Source organism: Mus caroli, unplaced genomic scaffold (genome assembly GCF_978045245.1).
Source record: "Mus caroli unplaced genomic scaffold, Mus_caroli_1 scaffold_1, whole genome shotgun sequence".
In the NCBI taxonomy this organism is placed as follows: Eukaryota; Metazoa; Chordata; class Mammalia; order Rodentia; family Muridae; genus Mus; species Mus caroli.
This window is the reverse complement of record NW_028227256.1, coordinates 164979677-165006984: the sequence shown is the minus strand read 5'-3', so window position 1 is coordinate 165006984 and position 27308 is coordinate 164979677. Positions and strand designations below refer to the sequence as shown.

Below are 27308 nucleotides of genomic sequence, written 5' to 3'. Positions count from 1 at the left end.
AGGAGTTCCTCGAGGCTTCTCCCATCAGGTGATTTTTTTTTAAAATTAATTAATATTCATTAGTACACTGTAGTTGTCTTCAGATGCACCAGAAAAGGGCATCAGATATCATTACAGGTGGTTGTGAGCCACCATGTGGTTGCTGGGATTTGAACTCAGGACCTTTGAAAGAGCAGTCAGTGCTCTTAACCGCTGAGCCATCTCGCCAGCCCCCAGGTGATTTCATTTCAGCTGCAGACACACGTTCCTGCACAGATACAGACCTTAAACTCTTAGATAAGTCCCACTATAGAGTTACAAGTTCCTTCACCACAAAGTGACAGGATTACAGGTTCGTACCCCCACACCTCCGTCCGAATACTGCTAGGATCAAGCCCTACTTCATGTATGCTAGGCAAGCTCTCTACAAAGTGAGCTAGTCTTAGTGTTTGGGGTGTGTGTGTGTGTGTGTGTGTGTGTGTAAGTGTAAGAGGTCTTGAACTCCTGCTTCAGCCTTCTGAAAGAAAAGTGATCCTCCTTGGTAAATGCATTTCTTCTTCTTTCTTAACCTGTCTCCCTGGGGAATCATGTCTCTTGAGTATTACATTATCCTGACTCTGCAACAGTCAGCTGGATACCAGCTTGCTTTACATGAACTGTCAGTTTCCTTGACTTTTGGGGAGCGTTTTGGTCTCGTCAGCAGTCTCCCAGCAGGCGAGTACTGCCGCAGGTGTCTCCTCCCATCCGTATGTTCTGTGGATTCTGACAAAGTGGCATGCCTGAGTAGAGAGTTCATATCCGGGATATCCCTTCTGGAAAATTGAGCATCCACATTATTGACTGAGTTGGTCTGTTTCCTGGCGCCAAAACAAAATACCCAAGGCCAGGGAATATATAGAGAAAAGGGGCTTTATTTTTTTTTTTACCTTGCTGCTTGGAGGCTGGAAGTTGAAGGCTGAGTCACCGCTAAGGGCTTCATGGTGGTGGACACCTATGTGGGAAACAGGAAACCAGAGGATGGGGAAGATGCCAGGCTTGCCCTGAAATCTACACATTTTCACAGGCACTTGCCAGGTCCGTGAGAACTACCTTCAATCTCTTTGAGAACAGTACACCACTACCAACTGTGGGTCTCCCTCCCTGGAGGAGGTCCCACCCCTTTCCAACTGCTGACAACTCCAATCCCACCTGCTGACAAACCACCGCTCAGAGAGAGCCAGAGCCCCGCAGCCACCACCACCTGGGGGGAGGCTGACCTTGTACTTCCACTCCCCAGAAGTCTCTCTGTGGGGCAGATGAGTTAGATTAGCCGGGCAGTTGTGCCCACGGGTGAGCTTCAGAAAGGGCCACTCATCTCCAGAAGCTGTATGTGGAGTTTGGTTGGGGCTAACGTTTTGGGTTAACGGTGTTGTTTGACAAGGACCTTGGGCACCATATTGGTTATGGGATGTGTGTATGTGTGTGCGCGTGTGCCAGAGAAGGCAGTTTGGATTGTAGTTCATGATATCGAAGAGATTCTTGGACAGAGTGATGCCACGCTGGCTTCTGTCCTCATGTGAGCCTGCTGTCACAGGAAGAGCTGACAGCCTGGCATCTAATTGGCCATTTTTATTTTCCACTGCTGTCCCAGGCTGTGCATGGGGGTGATGTGCCTTGTCAAAGATGCTTGCTGCCGGGCTTGACACGTGAGTGAGTCCTTGAATCACACAGCGGGAGGAGCTTTACATCTGGATCTGCAGGCAGCAGGGAGAGAGAGAGTCATTGGGCTGGGGTTGAGGTCTGAAATCCCAAAGCCCACCCGACCGTGACACTTTCCAACAAGGCCACACCTGTTTTGCCCAGGCCACACTTTCTAGTCCCTGTAAGTAGTGCTGAGGATTCAAAGCTATGAGTCTATGGGGGCCATTCCATTTTGGCAGTGGGTGGGTGGAGACAGGGTTTCTTTGTAGCCCTGGCTGTCCCTGGAACTCACACAGTAAACTAGGCTGGCCTTGAACTCAGAGATCCACTTGCCTCTGCCTCCTGGGTGCTAGGAATAAAAAGGAGTGCACTGCCACACTGGGCAACCTTTGTCTGCCCTTATAAGGCCTAGGTTTAAGGCTGCAGCAACACACAGAGTGAATGTGAATTGTTGGTGTCACACCTTTAATCCCACACAATGGAGGCAAAGGCAGTTGGATCTCTGAGGGGGATATCAGTTTGGTCTCTGTAGAGTGTCCATGCTTGGAGATTACAGAGCAGTGTCCAGGGAAGGCCGTTGAATGGTTGTTTGGAGCTCAGTAGCAGGAGCGTCCATCCTTCCTTGGGCAGCATCTCATGATGGTGATGATGGTGATGGCTACCACAATGATGATGATGACGACGACGATGACGACGACGACGGTGCTGGTGACAGTGACAGGTAGCTGATGTGGCCCTGGTGGTGGTGGTGGTCATGACTCTGACAGCTACCGTTCTTGTAAGCCCTGTAACAAACACCAGCAGTCCTGTGCCAGCTCATCCTGTTTCCCAGAGAACCTCTTTCACCCCTTCTGGTTATTTCTCCTTTTATTTATCTTGGCACTTCAAAACGAAGGACTGGAACAACTGTACTGCCATTTCTCCGTCCGTTTCCACCTCTGGGATCCGCATTACACGGTTTTATTGACTTCCATGCCGACAATTGAGTTCACTGATCCTTTCCTGACACTTGTCCCTTTTCCATGTGTAATTCTGTTGGGATTTGGTTAAATTGACACTTGATATTTACATTCTCATGAATATTTTAACTGTTAAATCAGGTTGGGGGGGGGGGGAACAACAACCATGGGGCTAGAGAGGCCTTTTACACTCCCTCCAAACATCTCGTGTCCTCCACGGGTCTTGCCTCGGCACATGCGTCTGTCTTAGCAGACGGCACTTTGCCAATCAGCCAGAGTCCGACGAGGAAGCAGCATGAAGCTGCAGCACACCACCAGAAGTTTGTTGGTGCATTTCTATGATAGAGCCCGAGTAAACGCAGCTCAACTACACAGGGCAAGGTGGACCAATGCATGCGTGTGATTTGCAAAGAATCCATCGGCGGCAGTACACACCTCTAATCCTTTAAAGGCAGAGGCGGTTGGTTGAGTTCTAGTAGGGCTACACAGTTTCTACATTCGAGTGCCCAGACAGGATCTAGAGAAGTACAGGGTGAGGCAGGGGACAATGCAGGACAACACAACAAAAAGCTCTCACAAAGCAACAAACCAGGAGGGTAGTATTACTGAGGCCTGAGTGCAAAGGCCAGGCTGCCACTGGCTGTGGCCGCTGAGGTCAGTCTGTCTGGCGACTTGTTCTCTCAGGTGCTCATCTTAGACTCCGTGCTTTCTCTGAACGTAGAAGAGTTGGGAAAGGTGTGCTTAACTTTATTTTTTCTTTTTTTAAAAATAAAAACGTGGGTCTTTTCCAGTGGCCCTCCTGACCCAGTCCTCTGAGTGTCAGGATTACAGACATGTGCCTGGCAAGGTTAAACTTGAAGAAATATCTCTATGGCAGGTTTTGTGGTAGAAAAACTGGGTGACCAGCAGGTCTGTGCCACTGTGTGACACCAGCCACCTTTGTCCTTAAGCTGAGGTCGCCCATGGTTAGGAAGCCTTCACGTCTTTCAGAAGATGTGATGAGGTCACTGGAAAGCACGCTCGGGACGGCCCTGTTGGCCGTGGTCCAGGAGGAGCCTGATGTGGGAAAAGGCAGGTGGACAGGACCGGGGAAGTAAATACAGATGCCGGAAGGGAAGAGAGGTGGTTTCTTAAGCTGTACTTAGGCAGCTTCTCCGAGTGAGAAGAGCAATACTGATTCACTCGGTAGCTACCCACAGGAGGGAAGGGCAAGGGGGCAGGGGCAGCTTTCAATTGTGGCTTTCTTGAGCTAAACCCTTGGCCAGAAAACCAGATGGGAGAGGTCAGGTGGCTGAGAGCCTTGGTCTGGGATTCTGAACTAGAGGCCAGAGCTCTATCATTACAGCGTGTGGTTGAATTGTGGGTCCCAGGTTTGGGAAGAGGGTTTTATGTAATTCAATCCTGAAGGGATCTGTTGTGTACCAGATACCCCCAACTACTCTCGGGGTGAGATGTTAGGGGTAAGGCAAGGCAGAGCAGGGCAGTGGGGCAGCGGAGCTGGGGAGAAGAAAGCCAACTTGGATTCCTGTGAGGGAGCCATGCCCAACACTAAAAATAGTTTGACCCTAAATGACCAGGTCCATTGGGGGCAGAGGAGCAAGGAACTCCTCTCTGCGGAAACAGTTCTTTTTTTTTTTCTTTCTTTGCCCTTAAATGTCAGAGTGAGGGAAGCCAGAAAAACTGGAAAAGTTGCTTTTATTAAAGCAATTCTTAAAAATTACATTAATTAGTGTATGTGTCAGTGTGAGCACCCACTGGCTTGCCCTCTGGGGTCAGTCCTTTCCACCAGGTGGGTTCCGAGGATCTGGTTCAGATTGTCAAGCTCGGCGCCAGGCACCTTTCCCTGGGCTCCCCAGTGGACGGCAGAGGGTGTGGCTCAGTGTACGTGTGTCTCACCCAGCCTCCACCGAGTTTTGCTGAGTGGCTTCTGGCAAGCAAGGCCTTGCCTCTAGAACTTGGTTGTCTTCCAGGTAAAGTAGGTGTAGTCAGCGACACCTGCTTCTCTCCACACACTGGCTGGATTAACAGGTAAGACGGTTACCTTGGTGACCCCCGATGGCTTGGAATGGAACCTGATAGCTGGAGAGCTGTGTGTCCTTCCTTAGAGCTGCATTGAACAGCTTTGAGAGTCCCTTCTGGTCCTTGTAGCCTGGTCTGTCTCTGTCTCATCTGAGGACCAGTGCGTGCATCAGGCATCCTCGCAGAGCAATATGATGGTTTGTAAGCATCTGTCCTGATGCACTCTGGCTAGGAGAGGCTGTGCATCTAGGCCGGGGCGGAGGAGTATTGATGTATATGCAGGCCAACTGGTGGCCCTTTAGACGATCCCAGCTCTAATGGGCACCATCTCTCAAGCATCAGCACCATCTTCCTCTTCAAGGTTGTTGCCGAGGTTACCCCCCGCCAGTATCCTGGCTCCTGCTTCTTTTCCATGTTGCCCTTTATTGTGAGTTAGTCGTCTAGGCTCTCAGTCCTGCATCTGTGTGAATCCCAAGCACAGAATCACATAGGTCACTGGGAGCAGGCTTTGAAACAGCGGTGGTATCAGGCTCTAGGGCCAGGGCTTGGGGGTACCGTAAGATCACAGCTTTCTCCAGGGTCTGATTTCCCACCCCCTTCCCTCACAGCGCCTTTTCCACTCCAACAACGATGGTGTCGCGTCCTCGGCTCACAGTTGTTCTTTATAGATCCCTAGCACTTAGGAATCCTTTAAGGGGTTTGTGGCAGTGGCTCAGTGGTTTAAGAGCACTGGGCTGCTGCTCTTCCAGAGGACTTGGGTGTGATTTCCAGCATTAAGATGAGGACAAAAACCACCCGTGACTCTTGCATTGCAGGGTCTCCAGCCAAAGTCTCACCTGAGCTAGTCAGGTCCTCCCGGACTGTAACACACTGCTGTACACTGCCAATTTTCTTTGTTTTTTGTTGTTTGTTTTCAGAACATGGTCTCCTGTGTAGCTCTGAGCTTTCTGAACGTGGTCTCCTGTGGCCTTGAGCTTGCTGTGTAGAGCAGGCTGGCCTCACATAAACTCACAAATCAGTGCTGGGATTAAAAGTGTGGGCTACCACACCCAGCCCCAATTCCCTGTTTTTTTTTTTTTTTTTTTTAATTTATTTCTGTACTATAGATGTGTTAGGTTATTGATATTGTCCCATAGTTCTTGAGTGCTTTCTTCTGAATTTTTTTTTCTCTGTGTTTGTTTGGGTAATGTTCTTTTTTTAAAGAGGCCTTTAACATTTTTTTAAAAAGATTTATTATATTTATATGAGTACACTGTAGCTGTCTTCAGACACACCAGAGGAGGGTGTCAGATCTCATTACAGATGGTTGTGAGCCACCATGTGGTTGCTGGGACCTGAACTCAGGACCTCTGGAAGAGCAGTCGGTGCTCTTAACCGCTGAGCCATCTCTCCAGCCCCCCAATTCCCTTTTTAAAACTGTGTTTTTTTTTTTTTTTTTGGTTTTTTGAGACAGGGTTTCTCTGTGTAGCTTTGGCTGTCCTGGAACTCTCTCTGTAGACCAGGCTGGCCTCAAACTCAGAAATCGGCCTGTCTCTGCCTCTGCCTCCTCCTCCTTTAATCCTCTGTGCTGGGATTAAAGGTGTGTGCCACCACGCCCTGCTTATTTTAAGCTGTTTTAACACAAGAGGGAAATCAATGAAAAAAGACATTGTTTGCTTTGGGATGACAGATGACAGATTCTGATCAGAGAGGCTCCACCTAGCTCTGTTCAGAAGCCCTTAGCAGTGGCAGGCCTCGAAATGGAGGGCATTTGCCAGGTGTCAGTTTTTCTGAATTCAGTCCACAAAAAAACCCATTCCCAGTTCCTGTCTGGATTGCCTGTTACTTTACGGGAAAGACGGCCCCAAATAAGACATTTATAAATAGCAGCAGCTCCTGCTTCGTCACATCTTGCTGCAGAGCGGCACCCACAGTTGAAACACATTTCAGCACTGACAGACCCCAGCACGGCAGGAAGCAAAACTGTCCTGCATACATATTCAGTGACTTTCTTTTCCTCTTGCAGCCTCCTTCTGTCCTGCCTAGCCCACATAGCGTCTGTGAGCTGAGCTGCACATTCCAGGGTTTCTGTGGGTGTCTGAGCACATGCAGGCCTGTAGAGTGTGCACTGGGAATGTCTTTAACTTATCGCCAGAATGGAACATTGGGAAGAGGCTCAGAGAGGTGGAATCCGTCGCTCCACCTCTGCAAGCCTCGGTGCAAGACTGTTAGCTCCTCTGGGGTCTGTGCGAGTGCATGCAGAGGTTGGGGAATTGCTGGGGATTAAGCCCAGGACCCTGGGCATGCTAGACAGTACTCTACTGAAGTGGAAACTTAAGGGTTCTCTGGAAAGTCGGTTGGATAGTGTAGAAGGAACCTTTAGCTGAAGTGGACACAAGTGAAAGAAGGCAGACTTGTGAAATGGTTAGCTGAAGCAGACACAGGAGAGAGGATGTTCTGCTAAAGCAAGCCCGTGAAAGGGCACGTGATGGATTCTTTGTTAGCCACATGCGTGTATTGGTCCACTTTACCTTGTACAGTAGTTGAGCTGCATGTGTGGGGACTCCATAGAGAGAAACATCAAAAAAAAACTTCTGGTGGTGTGCTGCAGCTTCTTGCCACTTCTTTGGACTCCTCAGACTTGGGCAGATTGGCAAAGTTGTGTCAGCTGAGACAGACGCATGTGCTAAGGCAAGGCCTGCGGAGGACACATGATGTTTGGAGGGAGTACAGATAGAACCTGACAGACAGTGACAGAGGCTGAGGTTGGCTTGCTGGTACAGCTGGCTATGCAACGCTTGTTGGTCTTGTGTCTTCGCTGATCTTCACCGAGAAAGGCAAAGCCTCTATCTAGGTTCTAACTCCTGGTGTTCCTCCTTGTCTTGCCTGCTGACTCACGCTGAGGCTGAGACCTGGCTGTCTTGTCTGCTAGGTAGTAGTACCACTTCGGTCTATGCGTGTTTGCTATGCCAACTCTGCCAAACTGGACTGCTGGTGTGTCTGTGAAATGTTTGCAAGTGGATTGAGCTGCCACTTCTTGCTAACCTGTGAGCTGATGAACTGAACTTCCAGGCAACACAGACAGGAGTTGCTCCAAAGAACCTTTCTAATCAGGTCTCCACACCCCCCACCTCCCAATCCCTTCTTTTCTGATACTTCTGGTGGGTGGTGGGCTAGCAGGGAGGCTAAAACGTTTAAGAATCATCACTAAAAATAGTTTGTTTTTAAAGTTACACTCTACTCTCAGTTGATGTTTCTGGTTTTTGACTATCTTTGAAATGGATGAGTATCCTGTCTGTGACACTCTGCTGTTAGGAGAATAAAATGTGAAAATAGACATAAAAATGAAAAAGCACAAATTCTCCACAATAAAATGATTATATATATTCTAGTGATATGTCACTAGAATATAATTATTTTCAGACACACACACACACGTGTGTGTGTGTGTGTATATATATATGTATGTATATGTATGTATATGTATGTGTGTGTATAAAAAAATATATAGCTAAATTGCCAGGATCCTGTAGTACCTTAAATGAAGTAGCATATTTGCACATAACGTATGCACAGTCTACCATTTACTAGTTAACTTTTGAAAATATTACATTTTATTTGTCCTGTGTGTATGTGTGTGGAGGTCATAAGGTCCAATGAACATCTTACAGACCCTACTATATACCATAACTTTAAAATATCTCTCAATTCTTTCCTTTTTCTTTTTTTTTCCCCTTTTCTTGGTTTTCTGAGACAGAGTTTCTCTTGGGTAGCCCTGGCTATCCTGGAACTTGTTCAGTAGACCAGGCTAACCTCCAGCTCATCCTGCCTCTGTCTCCTGAGTGCTGGGATTCTGGGCATGCACCACCATGACCACCATGCCTGGCTTTTTTGGGGGATAGGGCATCACTGTAGACCTTGGCCGGTCTGAAACTTAACAGTGTAGACCAGGCTGATCTTGAATTCAGAAAGATCCACTGGCCTCTCCTGCTGTGTGCTGGGATTAAAGTGTTGCTACCGTGCCCGACTTTTATGTAACTTGTAATGGGCTTCAATGTAGTGACTTTTAAATTTAAACTAATTACTGAGACATGGTCTTTTAGTTACGTTTCTACTGCTGTGACAAGCAACTTATAGAAGAAATTGGGGGCTCCCAGTGCCAGCAGGTAGTAGAGTCCATGACCATCATGGTGGGGAAACAGGGCAGGAATGGTGCCGGAGCTGTGCCTGGAGCTTACATCTTGAGTCAACCAGGAGGGGATCAGGGAGCTCCCGAGTGAGCACTAACTGGGAATGACACCCCTAAGTGACACCTCCTCCAATAAGGCCACACCTCCTAATCCTTCCCAAACGGTGTCCACTGCAGACTAAGCATTCACATATATGAGTCTATGGGGACCATTCTCACCACACATAGTTTATATACCATGGGCTACTTTTATATTTGAGATCTTCCTTCCTCAGCCTTCTCAGTAACGGACTGTAGCGGAGTAGCCCACGCCATTGGCTCTTAGTCTGCTACGGGGTTCGGGGTAAAACTCAGGACCTAATTAGGTGTTGGGTGTTGAGTGGTACATTCCTAGTTGATGTCCCCGTGTATATTTATGCCACAATTGGCAGGGGAGTATCTTGTGAAGGAAAAGAGACCTTAGATGGTTGTAGTCAATCTTTTGGGTCTGTGACACATGCTCCTTTTGCCAGGAGTGAGTCCACTGCTAACCTTCCCAGCGCTCCAGCTTAGGCTCTACTCAGCAGCAGAAGCCTTGAAAGCTTTAGTCAATAATTAACTTGGAACACAGTCCCAGAGTGGATGGCGTTCATCTTGGCAGCTGTGCAGGTTAACTGGGACAAGTGTCCAGAGTCAGAAAATTAAGGGCATGCGTTAACTAGGGGCCTCTGACAGCTTCTGAAAACAGTGTCTCGGGGAAGGCAGGATCATGTGCCCCGGCCTTGCCACCCGCAGAGATGATTTAAGGGTCTCTGGAAAGCATTCGGGCCCAGAGCGCCCATCCGTCACAGTTACTCAATTTCTTACACCTGCTTTCTCAGCTGATCCTGAGTAAGCGAGGAAACGGTAATATCCATCCCTCCTTCTGACATGAGCTGGGGATGTGGCTCAGTCTGGAGTTAGGTGGCTTTGCTGATGTGTGCCTCTAAGTACTTGTGTTAAACTGCCAAGAAACGAGCTTTAACATTTAAAAATATTTATTTATGCCTCTACTTAGTGGGAAAGAGTTTATATATAGCACGGGCTGATCTTAAACTCCAGGCCCTCCTGCCTCGGTCTTGCATGACCAGCCATGCTCACCTAGCATGTAGAAAGCCACGGTTTGGGTCTCTAGCACCACCTAAAACTGTGGTGGTGCACACCTGTACCCCTGCAGGATCAGAGCGGTAAGGTCACCTTTGGTTATACAATGTATTTTCTAAAGGAACAGAACCGATGTATGTATTGTTAGATTATGTTTATTATAATATAAATAATATTTATACTACTGGGGTCCTAGTAGTCCAACAACGGCTGTCTCCTGACTAAAAGGCCAAGGGCCCCACAGCTGTTCCATCCACACATTCTCAGCCCCAGGCGAGTCCTACGAGCTGCCACTTTTCAGTCTATGATGGAATTCCAAAGGAAGTAGGTTCTAATGTCAGTGATGTGGGTGACCAGGGAACAGGCACTTGCCAGCAAGAGTGAGGGCAAACAGGCAAAAAGCAGCCACAGCTGCTAATGTTGTTCCACTCTGAAGACCTTGACCTGGGCCTCCAGAGTCCCCATGGCTCTCAGCACCAGTGCCCTGCAAGCTCCTTCCTAGGATGGACTTTTAAGCCCTTCCACGGTCTTTCACAAAACATCATGGTGGGGCTGATACCAACTTCTTAGTTACCGTCCAGTGTTCTGTTGCTGAGAAGAGACATTATAGAAGAAAACATTTAATGGGATGGCTAAACTTTCAGAGGGTGAGTCTGTGACCATCATGGTGGGGAGAGGGAAAGTGAGAGAGAACACACGTGCCAGCCTAATATTGACTGCAGTGAGGCTCACTCTTATCCTCAGTGACCAAGAGCAAGCAGGGGAGAAAGAAATACAAAACGTACAGCGTGAGGAGAAAAGAGCCCCCGGCAATGTAATGTTGGAGCGAAGGTTTGTGCTGAAAGATGAGAACCGGAATAGAGGGGCAGGAGCCCCCAGGGCGAGACCCCACTCAGCTAATTCTGCAACTTGTGAGGAGTAATTTAAGACAGGCATCTTGAGGTGTAAGGATACCTGACTCATTTCCTGGCAATGGAAGATGAGTAAGGCAACAGACAACTGATAGGAACGAGCCGTTGGGAAGCACCGGGCTGGAAGGGTGTGCCGCGGTGAGGTGGTGGAGGGGGCAGATGGCAAGAAGATGATGACTGGGCAAGAGTCAGCCAGGATGAGGAGGGTGGGGTCAGGCAAGGGCAGGGTGACATTGGAAACAGCTAGCTGGATGGCTCGGAAGGCAGTGAGGACTCAGAAAACTGCAGGAATCGGAGACGGGTGCAGCAGCAGTTTGGGGCTCTTGGCTACTAGCACAATGCATGGATGTATGGTGTGCCGTTATCATGGTTAAGTTTCCAGGACCAGGTATCTAGAATTAGCCCTCCGAGAAGGTCAGGAACGAGCACTGGGAAACTGGGAAATATCTGATCCCTCTTCAACAACTATGTAGAGCATATTAGACTCGTGCGGAACCATTAGCACCGATGGAATGTTATAGCCACTACATGTAGCACATAGTGGACAGCCTGTGCACTCTGTCCTGAGGTGTTGGAGAAAGCAAATGGCAGCTTTGAGAAGCTGAAGTTTCCCCAGAGTTGCTTAGGGTGTCTTAGTTAAGGTTTCTATTCCTGCACAAACATCATGACCAAGAAGCAGTTGGGGAGGAAAGGGTTTATTCAGCTTACACTTTCCACATTGCTGTTGATCACCAAAGGATGTCAGGACTGGAACTCAAGCAGGTCAGGAAGCAGGAGCTGATGGAGAGGCCATGGAGGGATGTTACTGGCTTGCTTTGCTCAGCCTGCTCTCTTATAAAATCCAAGACTACAAGCCCAGAGATGGTCCCACCCACAGGGGGCCCTCCCACCTTGATCTCTAGTTGAGAAAATGCCTTACAGCTGGATCTCATGGAGGCACTTCCCCAACTGAAGCTCCTTTCTCTGTGATAACTCCAGCCTGTGTCAAGTTGACACACAAAACCAGCCAGTACATTGGGTAACAGAGGATTCATGTGTGGGTCTGCCCAGCTCTTCTCCTCTAAGCCCCATGCCTCTGTGAAGGTAGGGGTGGTAGTTCGCAGTGTCCTGCAGAGTGGCTCTGATTCCCTATCTGCTCCTCTGGCAACTTTGTTTCCATTAGCTCAGTTTGCTGACAGGTGAGCAAACAGCCAGCTGTTCTGCTTGGCCTGGGAATGTGTCCCCAGAGAAGGGAGTCCAGGCTTCACAGCAGAAACATCTGGACACATCAGCAAATCTACCTAGCTTACAGCTCCTGCTTCACAGCCCATCCTGTAGGTCTGAGTCCTCGCACTGAGTCCTGCCTGGTGGTCACCTCTCAGCCCAGGAGAGGCTGAGCTGGAGGGGACGCAGGTTTATCATCATCAGCACCTGTGCCATAGGAACTAGACCTTGCCTCCCCAGGAGATGTGTGCAGTGGCCTGCTCAGGGACCATTCAGGCAAGGAAGACTAGAAGGCAGGGCCTTCTGGCTCAACGCAGAGCAGTGCTAATTCCTGAGGAAGCTGGCACTATTTTATATAGTAATCATTCCAAATATCTGTAAGAGATTATTGAGTTAAGTCATATCGGGGCTGAATGAATCATACATTTGTTATACCACAGCTTCTTCTAGAAAGAAGTTAAATGTGGCTGTGTTTCACACATGTTTGGCGAGGAGAGGACTTGGGGGAGTCAGTTCTTCTACCATGTGCCTCCTAGGGATTGCACTTGGCTCGTCAGGCTTGGGCGCAGGCACCTTGATCCACTGAGCCATTTGGAAGTTCTCCCTACCTTACAGTTTTTCTTGAACTGTGGATTATGACCAGCTGTGGGGCTGTGTAACTCAATGTAGGGGCTATAAAAAAAAATGTGGCAACAGAGACTACAAGTGAATTCAGAGTCAAATGCTTGATGAATCATAGGTGGTTTGGGCAGTTACTTTAAAGCCACTTGGTTCTAAACACACAGCACGAGCATTTATACTGTGCGCCAGTCATCGGAAACACTGCAGCCCTGATCGGAGACTTACACCATATTGAATTGCAGTGTGGTGTTTCTACTGAGCATGCCGGGTTCTCTAATCTTCCAGAAACTCAATGGTTTATGAGCAACAAAGACTTTGGCTATTAATCTTGCCACCGTCCCTCAGCGTGTAAATGTCAAGATTAGTACATCTTGGATTGTCTAGTGTGGAAATGCTTAATTTTAAAAGCATTAAAAGTATTTGGCTTGCTGACTTGAGTTTCTTAATCGACTTATGACTTTTGCTTAGAATTCAGAGAGTTCACAACAGTTTCAGAGATGTTATTAAACAGGTATCTGCCATTTTATACTATGTAATTATGGGATGGGGTGTTTTCAGAAGTGTCTATTATAGAATAAAAATGTCGATTAATTTTGAAACATGCTTAAGGTGATTTGTGTTGTTTGCTATCAAATCTTTTTTTTTTTTTTTGGTTTTTCGAGACAGGGTTTCTCTGTGTAGCCCTGGCTGTCCTGGCACTCACTTTGTAGACCAGGCTGGCCTCGAACTCAGAAATCCGCCTGCCTCTGCCTCCCGAGTGCTGGGATTAAAGGCGTGCGCCACCACGCCCGGCTTTGCTATCAAATCTTAAGTCAAGGTTTATTCAAAAAATGTTTTATCTTACAGTGTTTTGCCTACATGTATGTCTGTGTATCATGTTGTGTGTCTGGTGCCCTTGAGGGTCAAAGAGCTTTTGGTTGTGAGCCACCAGGTGGGTCAGGGGACCTGGATCCAGGTCCTCTGCAAGGGCTACAAGTGCTCTTAATCAAGGAGTCAGCTCTAAGACACCCAGTATTTATTTATTCATCCAAATAGGACCACGCTATGTGGTCCTCGGTAGCCTAGAAATTGGTATGAAGACCAGGCTGGCCTTGAACTCACAGATCCATCTGTCTCTGCCTCCCAAGAGCTGAGATTAAAGGCATGCAACCCAGTTAAGATGTTAAGTTTTTAAAAAAGGAATCTAAAACTACTTATTGACCTTCTTCAGTTTATAAATAGGTAAGTGTAGGTGGAGAACATTCTGATACTACAAGATTGTTTTCCTGCAGAGAGTAAAGGCTTCATTCTTAATGCGAAACCAAGCAATCATATCTACTTCATGCTTTTATTGTTCATGAATGGCAAAAATTATATATTAACTAGGGCTTGTTTTAAAATAAATCTCATTGAGTAGTAAATATTTGAGTTGTATCTGGGGTCATGTAAACATTTCTCATGTAAAAGGGGTAAAATAAGTTGAAGGTGTCACCCTGTCCAGTGGCACCTGCTGGGCACATCCTCTGGAATTGCTCCATGTTGGGTGGTTTCTAACAGCGATGGAGGAATGTCTTAAAGGGACCATGCTTTCTATACTTTGGGGGTAGGCGTCCCAAGGGCATGCTGTTCTTTTGTTCTCTCACCTGCCCTCTTCTGTGGAGGAGGCTGCCTGCACTCTGGGAATAGAGGTAACACAACTGGCTGTCCCAGGTTTTCTGGGTATCTGGAGAAGGAACCCCTTTTTTTTTTTTTTGGCCTTGTCTTGCTTTTGTCCTCTGACCCGGTTAGCTCTCACTGAACCTTTGTGGTCTCCTGCATATTTTTCGGTCAAGTGACACTCTGTCCCTTTGGGATGGTGCCCTTGAATACATAGCACATTGTCCGCAGTATCAGTGTGTTCAAGAGTGAAAGTCTCTTCCCGTCTCAGATCTGGGGAGGAAATGTCCTTTAGGGCTGCTTTCCCATTGCCCAGCCTGTCTTACCCATCACAGCTGGCCTCCTGCGTCCACTACAGCAGCCTGGCCCCAAGTCTTTCTGTGGGTACCCAGCTCTTACTCTGTCAGGGCCTTGATGCAGGCTCAGATCCCTATCCGATGTCCCTGGGGTCCAGACCCCAGGAAGAAGTGTAGTCAATGTTGTAAGGACTCCAGGACTCCAGTGCTCTTCCTTGTGTGTAGGATTTATCTGTCTATACAGAGTTTCATACTTAACATCAGCCAAGACCTGCTCACAGCTGTTCACTCCCTGGCTACCGTTGGTCCTTTTGGACATGTGATGAAGATAGGGACCAGCATTTCAGATTTTAAATGCTTAATGTTTTACCTTAGATTGGGTAATTTATACACAGAGGCATACTGCTCACGGTTAGGACTGGCAGATTCAATGTCTAGCGAGGACCCATCCCTGCATCGGAAGGCAGTACCCTATGTGTACTCACACTGTGGAAAGGCAGGAGGGCTCTCCTAGCCTTCTTGGATAAGGGCACCAGTGGAATCCAGGAGAACGGAGCCGTTGTGACCTAATTACTTCCCAAAGCCCTTCATTTTATTCCCATTGCATTGAGGATTGGGTCCCAACCATTGGAGTGGAAGAGGTGGGTTGCAGACTACGGAACTTGTCAGACAAGAGACAGTTGGCTCTGGCTTACGTTCCAAGCCCGTGCAAGATGTTCCTGACCCGGCCATCTCACAGATGGAGAGAACTGTAGAGGAGGTGAGCCACTGTCTCCAAACTCAGAAGACATATCTCGGATTGAACATGGGCTCTTGTAAGTCAGGCCCGGTTTGTTGCAGTGGTTGTTATCATGGTAATGTCCAGTCTCCAGCAAAATCCTTCCATCTCTTCATAACTTCAGCCCCGATATCACATCACTTTTGGCTGGCCTGATGATAATTAGTAGACCCTCCTTGAGATCAAAGGGGCTCTGATGGAGGCCCTCAACGGTTTTAATCTTTTCTGATTTCCACTTGAATAAACAGCTTATTGAAAAAGGCAAGTCCCATGTGTGGAACCTCACCAAATGCTTGACTGAAAACATTAGCCACCTGCTTTAGCTTCTTGGACCAGCCTCTTTGTTCATGTCTTTTCTTGAGAATTTGACCTTTTGTGGTGGGGTCCTGTTATGTTAGCCTCGCCTGGCTTTTAGTACAGCCAGGCCTTCCCAAGTGCTGGGATTTCAGGTGTCTGACACCACACCCGGCTGCATGGTCTCTTAATCTCATCTTTCTCCTCCTTTTGATTATCTAGTCTCGGGCAATACATCTCTGGGTACTAATCCTGTTCTGGCCAGGCATCTGGACCAGGACACTGTTGCACGCAGGCAATGCCCAATGGGGCTAGCTAACTCGGTCTTAATGATAGCATAGGAGGTCAGGGAAGCACTGGAGGCCTTGTTGTAAAACCCTCGGCCTAGAACCTGGGGGTCACTAGGGTGTCCGTGTCTCCGTGTGTGTGTGTGTGTGTGTGTGTGTGTGTGTGTGTGTGTATATGTAGAGACAGACAGACAGACAGACATCTGGCCAGAGGGCAAACTGGCCTTGTTTTGCTTTGGGACAGGGTCTTTAGTTGGCCCAGGGCTTGTTGGTCTGGCTCTGCTAGCAGGCCACTGAGCTGCAGGGATCCTGTTTCTGCCTGCCCACCACTGGGATTATAAAGTCACCATGCTTGGCTTCTTAGATGGGTTCTGGACATCCAGTGCAGGTCTAGTTTCTCTATAACAAGTGCTTCACTACCCCAACTGTCTCCCAAGGTAGTCCTTAAAGGGAGAAAGACTCAGGAAGACTTGGTCATTTCACAGAAATGACAGGAAGTCTGCCCAGTCCCTCCCTCCCTCCCTGATCAGGTTTTTTGGTATGTAGTCCAGGCTCTCCTGGAATCCTATAGACCAAGCTGGCCTTGAACTCACAGAGATCTGCATCGAAGATCGCTGGAAATAAAGATGTGTGCCACCACACCTGGCACACACCACATCTTGTTTTTTTTTTTTTGGGGGGGGGAGGGGTTTCAAGACAGGGTTTCTCTGTGTAGCCCTGGCTGTCCTGGAACTCACTTTGTAGACCAGGCTGACCTCGATCCGCCTGCCTCTGCCGAGTGCTGGGATTAAAGGCGTGCGTCACCACGCCTGGCTCACATCTTGTTTTCTTAAGGACAGTTAGTGAGTGGAATGTGGCAGCCACCCAAGGCCAGCATCTATGACTTGCTTAGCCACACAGGTAGGTTGCTGTTTCTGATGCTTGTCAGGTGGCAGGGATTCTTCCGAGTGACTTGCGGCTCTAGTTTCAGTTTGATAGTCTTTGTCCACATTGAATGACCTAGTAGGACACTTAAACCCTCACTGTTTCTCCTGCTGGACATGGAGACACCAGTGAATGTGCGCCTCTTTTCTCGAAGCCCGTGACATCCGGAAAAGAGGCCTATTAGGTTTGAATCTGGAAATAAAGAACAAAGAATGCAATTTTCCTGCATAGAGAAGTCAATCAGTCAGGCATTGGCTTCTGCAGAGGTCATTTTTACTGCCTGCCCCTAAGCGGCCCCATCCTGGAGGGGAGCATAGGAAATGTGGGCCTGCCGGTGCAAGAAAAGGTGCTGAATAGCCGTTACTGTGTCTGCCCTTGAAGAGCTCCGGCATCCTTAGGCCTAGGAGCCCAGATCATTATTATTTCAGTATTTGAGGGCTCCTCTCTCAGCGGACATAGAACAGGGCAGCAGAGGAGCTGGGGGTGCGTGGGAGGAACAGGCTGTGTTGTATATTGGAAAACAAGCTGTGCCGGCCCTTCCCCTTCGCTGGGAGCGCATGAGTGAGCGTAAGTCTCAGACTGCAGAGTATTGCATAGAGAAGAGAACATTCTTTGCAATCCAAGGGCTTCTGTCGGGGAAGCGCAGATGCCATTGGAACCAGATGCTAACTAAGCCTGCTTGCGTGCCCAGCTCTGAGGTTATAGGCGCACGACACTGCTCATTTTTAAAAAATGTGCTGGTGATCAACTTTAGGTTCCCGTGCTTGCAGATTACCAAATGAGCATCTCCTCCAGCTCCTGCCCCTGAATTCATGTGTGTAGATAACATACACATACGACTGTGGAAATGATTTCTGCTTTTAGACAAAATTGAGGCTTTTATATATGGTTGTCCATAAATGGCTGATCTCAAGAGCTCTCCCCTTAGGTGCTGGATTGGATCTTCAAATACCTTTATACCTTGGATGGTCAAATACCTTTTAAAGACGTTGAGGGTGTGTGTACTTTCTTGTATAGCTTAGTTTAAATCCTTTCTAGATTACTCACACACACCTAACAGCTATACTTAATTCTTCAGACAGTAACAAGAAAGACGTCTGTGTGTGTTAGTGTGGATACTGTCTGTTTATTCAGACGGGGTCTCCCTTTCTAGCTCTGGATAAAATTGAACTCATGATTCCTTGCCGCAGCTTCCCAAGAACTGGGACGCTTAGTTGGGTGTCAACATGCCCAACTGGATTCCAGTTTAAAAAATAAAATTGCTTAAGTATGTTGCAATAACACTCATGATAAAGAGGGCCAATTGCGTAGTTTTATAATGTATTCTGAACATTTCCCATACTTCGGCTATTCTCCGCAAACGGCTTTTGGTAGCTTTGTATGTTATATTTGTCATGCACCAAGATTTAATGGCCTTTGATGGTGGTGGCCAGGAGTGGCACTACTAGCTTGCATGCAGTGATGGGCCTTTCCTTAAGCAACATGTGCATATGTAAACCTATCTATTTAAATATGTATGTATGTATATATGCATGTATGTGTACCGTGCATGTACCGCATTCATACCTGTGAAGGCCTGAAGAGGAAAGGATAGTTGTGAGGTGCCCTGTGGGTGCTGGGTGAAGGGATTCAAACCCAGCCCTCTGCAAGAGCAGCAAGTGATTTTAAACACTGGGCCATTTCTTCAGCCCTGCAAAATTAGTTTTGTTTGTTCCTTAGAACAACCACATGGAAATGGAATTTCTTGGTCAAAAAGACCATTTATCCGTCTAACCATTTATCTGCTAGCCCAGCTGCTGGGCAGGCTCTGTGGTGCGGTGCCAGCTGCTGCTAGCGTTTGGGGATAAGTTTCCCAGGTGCAGTGTTGCTGGGGTGGCTGTGCTGTAAAGCTCCCGATTCTGCAGCAGATATGGCGAGCACAACAGCAAGAGACTGGGAAGACGGTCGCCCTCCGCACCATCTTCTCCTTCCCAGGAGGATGGGCACACGCCTGGTTTCATTGCTCTGCAGTCTGTTCCCACACCCCTAAGCCCCACATGCAAAAGGATAGAGTTCGTTTCTTATTTTGCCTTAGTCTAGCACATGACTCCGTCCTCCTCTTTGAACTGGAATGAAGTGGGGAGCTGAGCAGACGTACTCCCAGGGAGCAGCAGTCTCCATATCATCTCGGAAAAGGAGACTCATTGGCACGCGGGAGCCTGTGCTGGGCCCTCAGCTCGTGCCAGGCTCCTTCACCGTGGGAACTGGTCATATGCTGGTTGGCTCTTTTTTTTTTTTTTTTTAGGTTTTTCGAGACAGGGTTTCTCTGTATAGCCCTGGCTGTCCTGGCACTCACTTTGTAGACCAGGCTGGCCTCGAACTCAGAAATCCGCCTGCCTCTGCCTCCCGAGTGCTGGGATTAAAGGCGTGCGCCACCACGCCCAGCTTGGTTGGCTCTTTTTTAAATGAAACATTTCATTAATGAGATTATCAGTTCTAAAATGAGGAAAAGATTACAGGGTGATATTTCCCTCTGCCAGCTGTAGTTTCAGGTGCTGTTTTTCAGGGTGGGTCCACAGCTACATACCATCCTATAGGACAAAATATGCTATAATCACAAACTCAAATTCCAGGCTCTACACCATCGTGAGAGTGGTCTTTACATAAGGGACTAGAAAGGGGGTTCATTTCTGCTTGCCTTCCGATCTCTGTAGTCCTTTATGCCAGCCTCAAACTTATCTGGCACCTGGCTGGCAGACATTCATGACCCCAGCCAGGCCTTTTCTTTGAAACAAATCACCAGTTGTAAGAATAGCCTGTGTCTGGATGAGCAAATTAAATCTGATCTCTGAAGGATGGGTTGTAGTGTAACCACAAAATTCCACTTCTGGTTTCTTCATGATCAGATACCACAGCAAATTTCCTAGAATATGGGCCTCCGCTAGAAATGTTGCACAACGTCTGTTCCAACTGCCTGGCCGGTTTCCAGGGCTGGCTTCCTCTTGCCTTCAGCCACCGAGATCGTCAATCCTGGTATATTTCTCCCAGCTCCTGGTCCTCCTTCACCGTGGGAAGGTTTCAGGAGCCTCGGGTGATGCCGGTGAAAAGGACAGAAATGCTGGCCTGGCTGAGATGTCACATACCTATAATCCCAGTACTCGGGAGATAGAGGCGGAGGAGGAGGCAGATGGATTTCTGAGTTCGAGACCAGCCTGGTTTACAGAGTGAGTTCCAGGACAGCCAGGGCTACACAGAGAAACTCTGTATCAGAAAAACAACAACAGTAACAAAAAGGGTAGAAAGGTGAGGACTAGAAGTGTGCAGACTAGGTAGCAGCTGTCTTTTTGGTGGCCTTATTTTGCTTAGCACACCTTATCCTGGAAGGTTGCTCTCCATTGTAAGTACAGTCCACATTTGGCTTACCTATCAATGGAGGAATGGTCGTTGTGTGAACAGTGCTTCTGTGAACATGAGCCCGTGCACATGTATTTCAACCCCTGCCTTCAGTCCTCTGTTGGGTGCACATATCCAAATGTGGAATTAATACAATATGTGGTAATTTCATGGTTAATATTTGTAGGCGTTACCATCCCACTGTCCACAGTGCCCACATCATTTTATACCCGTCACTTACGCAAAACTTCTCTTTTCCCCAGGTCTTTCTGACGTGTGTGGAAGGCTATTTCCTTGTGGTTTTGATTTGCATTTCCATCGGGCATCCGGGTTGAGCACCTTTTGTTTGCGTCTCGACTTTGGGTCTTGACTTTGCCCATTTTATAGTCAGGTTTTTGGTTACTGTAGTAGAACTTCTTTATGTATTTAGGACATCATTCCCCAACCAACATATGAATGCAAATACTTTCTCCCACCCCACGGATTCTTTCTACTCCATGGTCAGTACTCTTTGTACGAAGTCCAGCTTTCCTGATTTTCCTTTGACTTTCTCTGCCTCAGGTATTATATCCCACACCATTCCAAACCCCAGGTCACAATGTTTTGCCTCCCATGTTTTCCCAGTATCGTATAATTTAGCTTTTCGGAGTTTTTGTTTGTGGAATAATGTCAGCAAAGTTTCGGCTCTGTTTGGAAGAAATAGCTGAGCTTTCTCAGTATCTTTGGTAAAGGATAATTTTCTTACAAGGAAGAAGATAGCTGCTATTTAGGTTGTCACTGAGCTGCATGGCGCAGTGTCTGCCAGGTTTTTGTTGTTGTTGTTGTTTTCCCTAAATGATGCAGAGGAGCTTTAAGCTTCTCACTGTCCTGTGGACTGACAGAACACACCAGGATGCTTTCCTGAAGGAGTAGACCTTGATGGAAGTAGGAGGTTGTCCGGGATGGATTAGAAACACACGCTATTGTTTCTTAATTTTCTGTCTCTAGTTCCGTAGGTGACACTATTTCACCAAAGGCTTGGGGATGGGCATGGACTGCCCGTTGATCTTATTCAGGCATGGAGGTTTTTTTTTTTTTTTTTTTGGTGTGAGAAGAGTTGGGTGTGTGTGTGAGGTTTTTCTGAGTGGTGTACACACCCACCCCCAACCCCCACAGGGGTGTGTATGGGTGTGTGTGCAAGTGTGCATTAGCTATTTCCTGTGGTTGGGGAAAACAAGCTCTCCCTCTGCAGAACACCTGGCGTGAAGTGGGAACTAGCACTTGTGCTTAAAGAAGCCACGAACTGTGCAGTAGACCTTTGTCTGTCTCTCAGATGTGCCACGGGTCCAGCTTCTTCCCAAAGCCCAGGCCTTTCTTTCTAGTGTGAGCAAGCGGACTGGAAGCAGAGCCTGGGTCTCTGCAGTGATGGATTCCAGGAGCTCGCAGCTGCAGGCCTGTCTGGCACTCTCTGGAGTGTTCACCGGAAGCTCCTTACCACCCTGCCCTCTCAGGTCTCTGTACTCGCCGTGGGTCTGGCCTGTTTCCAGCATCTGGAGCTGCTGAATTGGTGCCCTCTTCCGGGCCTCCTGACCTGTTTGATACTTTGGGGAGGCAGAAGGGATGAAGGGAACCACTGAGTAGTAAAAAGGACATGAAATGGAGAAAAGATTAAGAAATCTATGACTTAGGAAGGACTTTTTTTTTTTATTTCAAATGTTAAGGTAAATATAATCATAGCAACAAGAATTTCTTGAGCTTTACTGTTTAAGTCATATGTATGTGTATGGTGTTGAATGCACACATGTGCACATGTGTGGGGAGGCCCAAACTTGCTGTTGAGTGTCTTCCCTTGATCTACCTGTCTTTCAAGACGAGGTCTCTCACTGAATTCAAGAGACTGACTGGCTTGGCTGGCCAGTGAGCTTTTTCCTGCTTTTTGCCCTCTGTTGCTCGTCCAAGGACTAATTATTTGGCCTGTGTCTTCTGCATAGCTTAAGGTGAGCCCGCCTTCCTAGGGATGGACTCAGAGCCAAAGTGATTTGAAACAGCCCAATGGGAATGTTGGGTCTCCACTCAGGCCCCAGATCCTGTTCTCATGCCCAGGGGTTTTTCTAGTCTAACAAGAAAGTGTCTGTGAACGTTTGTGTACATGCTTCTTTGTGGACATGTTGCAGCAACAGATAGGAGTTACAATTGAACAAGTATAGGCAATTCCCCTTCCTTTTCCCCGACAGGCACCACCTCCCCCTCCCCCCCCCCCCCCCAGCGGTATATTCTTTGCCTTGTGAACCTACAGCAGTCCACTGGCACTGAAGCCCACTGTTCACATCTCTCTTGGTGCTGTGTGTTCAGTGGCATTGGTCTTGCCCACTATTTCAGTAGCTGGGGAACTTGCCTGCCTTAAGTCCCCATTAACCCATCTATTCCTCCCTCCTGCCTAACCCCTAGCAGCTTCCAATCTCTGTACCATCTCTGTGTTTTGTGTTTCTAAAACGTGAGTTCGTTTTTATATGTAGTGTGAGGTTGTAGGTGTTCGGGAGCCTGGAGGCAGCGATGAATGACAGATCCAGGAACATCAGTAAGGAAGGGAGCGTCCTAGGGAACCGACTGCCAGGAAAGCAACTGAAGTCTTTTCAGAAGTTAGGAAGATCGAATGATAAATTGTTCTTAAAGAGAGTAAAAAAGACTCCAAAAGGAAGAGATGGATGGAGGGACGGGAGCTTGGCACACGCTGTTTCTCCCCTGCCACCTTGCACTTGGGCATTAGACTTGGGCATTAGACTCTGATGCTGGATGGGAACAAAAGAAGAAATGAAAATAACCTTCCTGGGCAGGTCTCTGGGTTTCCAGTGCTTGCACATGGAGTGGAAGCACAGGCCAACAAAGGCTGCTCACCTGAGCATCTCCTCTTGTTCTGTCTGTGTACACCGACTGTTTGTCCGTCCGTGTGGTCCTTCCTTCTGGAAGACCTTCAGAGGATCCACTGACGTGGCACTGCCTTTCATTGTCCTTGTTCACAAGTGTGTATTGGTTGTACAGGATGATGGGCTTTGGGTTTTTACAGGTGCATATTATGTACTTTGGCCATTTAGTCTCTCTTGCCCCCGCCCACCCATGATTCATTGCTGTATAAACAGGAGAGGCAGTCAGCTGCCTTCTCACTTCTTAGCGCATCACCTCTGTTATAGGCGTCTTCCCTGTGTAGAAGAAGCCAGGTGAGAGCAAATGTGTTGTGTCCGTGGGGGCAAGGGACCTTGAGTATTGAGTTTCACCACTCCAGTTTGTCCCTTAATCCCCAGGCGTGAGGGGAAGGAACTGGACCAGCCCCATTTGTGTCCTGAAGTGAGGAATGATAGACCCTCCAGTGTGATCTCTGCTCTCTGCCACGAGCTTCAGAAAGAACGTCTCCTAGCAGATTCACCAAAGCTAGCAGCAGCAAGCCCAGGCACGGCCACCGATTCTGCATTCAGGCGGAGGGTGAGGAAGTGGAGGCAGAAAGAATTGATTTCTTTACACAGAAGGACTGAAGTTGTTTCTGCAGAGTGACTGTTTAGAGTCATTGTTACCTCATGCGAGGGTTAGCGTGACCACCGGAATCCCTGGCATTCTGCTGTGCGAGGGGAGAGTTTGCCTCTGCACAGCTGGTGACCAGACAGGATGACCCTAGACCTCAGGTCTATGTGAGCAGTGTTTGCCCTTTTTGTGGGTGTGAGCCACCATGTGGTTGCTTGGATTTGAACTCGGGACCTTAACAGTCAGTTCTCTTACCCACTGAGCCATCTCGCTAGCTTGAGACTACTAACTCTTGCCTAGCTAATGACTAACTCAGGACTGTTAGCTTCTTGCTGGATTAGAGGGTAGGAGCGCTGCCATTCTTAGCCTGGTCCTTCTGAGTGGAGTCGGTCAGTTCACAACTCGAGGCCAGCACAAGTGGAATAGTCTGTGTGTTAGACTTTGTGCTGTGCCGCTCGCTCCTTTCCCCCTAGAACACAGCGGGCTCACCTGCTTCCTAGAGTAGCCATCTGTGCCTCCTTCAGCATGTGCTCAGACACCTTTTAACCAAGAGAACTAATTGTCGACAGTCAGCAGTGGCTTACCTTTCCCGCCATCGTGAAGTAGTCATCAGAACAATTAGCTTCCCGAGAGGCCCGGCAAGCAGCTGCTTTGCAGAACCTGCAAGGAGGGCGGCAGAGTCTCCCCGGCGATGCCGGGTCTGAGCACGTCGTCGGCACCGCACCCGTTTGAAGAGTCCCGGGGCTGTCCCCTCGGAAGTGGGGCAGGCCTGGCAGGTGTGCAGTGATTATGAGCACCCACCCACCCACCCTCAGCCGGGCTGTCTGAGCCAGGCACAGCTGCTTTTGCAGTGTGTGGTCACAGGCAGAATCACTTACTCTGCCTCTCTGTGACTCCAGAGAGTTAGGTAAGAGAGGATAGTGTCACCCACGTCATAGGCTGGGTTGAGGGTTGAGATGGCTCTAGCTGCAGGTTCTGTGTCATAGTCAGGGTTCAGTCAGGGTTACTGTTGCTGTGATGAAACACTGGCCAAAAGCAACCCTGGGAGGGAAGGGCTTATGTGGCTCACACTTGGCATCAGTTTTCATCACCAAAGGCAGTCAGGATGGGAACTGGGAGGCAGGAGCTGATGCAGAGGCCATGGAGGGTGCTGCTTACTGGCCTGCTTCCCATGGCTTACTAAGCCTGCTTTCTTATAGTACCCAGGACCTCTGGCCCAGGGCTGGTACCATCTGTAATAGCCTGGGCCCTCCCCTAGCAGTCACTAATTAGGGAAATGCCCCACAGGAGGCATTTCCTTTCTTTTTTCCCTCCAATTCCCCCTCATCCCCCCCTTTCTTTGGAAGCATTTAAAAAGCATTAAATTTCCTTTTCTCAGATAGGACTGTAGCTTTGGTCAACTGTGTCACCTGAACTTGGACGGAAGGTGTGCGTGTGTAAATCACACCTATACTCAGTGTGTCAATAACTCACACCTCCCCCCCCCCCACCCCCCAGTACCCTCACCTCTGACACTGTCAGATTCACAGACACGTTCAGCCTGACTTTGGAGGACATATTCTGGACATAGCATGCTCCTACTCTTTTGTCTGATTTGAGGTTCCCTGACTCTCAGACTTACTTTGTCTAGCTACTGTCTATCTTTAGTTGCTTCAGGGTGGCTGCTTAAGCTCCAGCTAGCAAGTGTTTACTAACTAGGAGGAACAAAGGGGGGGTACTTAATTATTTAAGGAGCTTCCTGAAACCTTTCGTTTAAGACCTCTACATATTAATGTGACTAGAATTTAGCATGATGATGCAGCTCAAGGAAGGGCCCCGAAAACGTTAGTGCTCAGAGCTGGAGATTCGGAACACACAACCAGCCATCTCTACTGAGTATTTAAGAGTTTTGTCGGTCGCTCAGGATAGACCCTAGGAAAGAATAGTTCAAATCATGGCTGATGCTAACTAAAAAGGAGCGGTGTACACTTTACAGGTGCCGGGTTTAAAGAGAAGGACCTCGGCTGAACTGAGACACCCCTCCCCCGCTCCTCTGTGCTACAGCCTGGCCAGACCCTGGGGTAAAAGCTGAGCCACAGCTGGTTCTTGGGTTATTGGAATGGTCTGTGGCCTCTTTGGGGTCCTGGAGAACCTCATGCATTTGTAGCAGTTGAACAAGTTTCTCATTGAGATCCCGTCTGTGTCTTGAAGGACACAGTTGGTCTGCTTTGTGGTTAGTTTGCCTGCTTGGCATTGCATGGTTTTGGGCTGGCTACCCACTCTTAAGCCTATATCGATGGCTTGACTCTAGGGAAGCATTCGCGTGGACACCTCTCTGCCGTGGCCACAAGGTTGGTTTGCTCCCGTTAGAATCAACAGGTTTGAATTTTGTTCTCAGTTGCGGCCAGAGCAAATGATGGGTGTTTTGATGTTCTCATGCCTGTAAATTAGAGCCTGTGAGTTGTGTGGGGAACACCCCCTGAGCCCAAAAAAGTGACCTAATGTCTGGGGGGGGCATGATGTTTTTTCTTTTTTTCTTTTCTTGAGATGGACACCATAGAACTTAGTAATCCTACTAACAGGGAAAGACTGAAGAGTAATTGGTATGACTTATTCGCAGTACCAGAGCGAAGGGGCCAGATGGCCGTCCCTGCTTGGCCTTTTCCCACCACCAGCTGATGAGGTCAGCTGAGTTCAGGGCAAGTGTTAACAGAGGGGAAGGAAATGATGAATCTGCCTGTTGATTGGCTCCTTTAAGCCTGGCTGGCTGGTTGCTAGGCTTCCCTCCCCCTGATTCTGAAGTAGCCTCAACAACTTGATGGGATTGTGGCATGCTGGACAGAGTGGCCCTTAGCCAGGATGTCCCTTGTGAGGCTGCAGGGAACCCCCCCCCCCCCCAGCCTTCCACCCACTCAAGGGTTTGGGGCCACAGAGCTCTCCTGCCCTGGCCTTGTGTACATCCTGGGGTTGGAGGGCATATGACAAAGAGACAACAGTCCCCAGTGCTCTCCCCGCTCAGAAGTATTGGCACTGGCCCGCAGCCTCAGAAGGGGGTTAGGCCCGGGAAGACACACTGCTAGAAGTAGAATAGGCAGATGGTGTCTGGGTGGTGAGAGCCAACTTGTGTGTGAGTGAGGATGGTTTTTAGAGAAAAAGCCTTTGCTTAGGCCAGAATCTGCAGCAGGCTCAGCATCTGCCCTTTTAGGAACTGCCAGCCGGAGGGTTCTGGCGACTCACTGACACTCTGGCGATTCCCCGAGGGCCACCGAGAGTGTCTCTGAGAAAGGAAGCCATTGTTCCACACATCTAGAGCGCTCAGCCTGTTGTCGTAGATGCTGGCTCCCAACAACTGGGACTTCTGTGTATGCACTTTGAGCTTTCTTTCGGTAGACGCACCACTCCCTGCCTTTAGTTATTTGAAATGCTATGACATTTAACACAGGCAGTGAGGTAAGGATGCGGTGCAGTGCGGCTGGACACTGCCCAGAGCCCTCTCTCTGCCAGTGTCTGCGGAAGTGCGAGAAATCTGTGGAGGTGGTGCATGCCTTTAGTACCTGCACTTGGTTCTCTGAGCCGGGCCAGTCTGGTC

At 48.5% G+C, this 27308-nt stretch overlaps 1 protein-coding gene and 1 pseudogene across 1 annotated transcript in view; one reads left to right on the top strand and one right to left on the bottom strand.

The window, feature by feature from the left end:
* Positions 1-27308, top strand: part of Uck2 (uridine-cytidine kinase 2) — a 62824-nt gene that overhangs the window by 18411 nt on the left and 17105 nt on the right. The gene's annotated exons all lie outside the window — the stretch shown is intronic.
* LOC110309844 (DNA-directed RNA polymerases I and III subunit RPAC2-like) lies at positions 19527-24007 on the bottom strand (annotated as a pseudogene).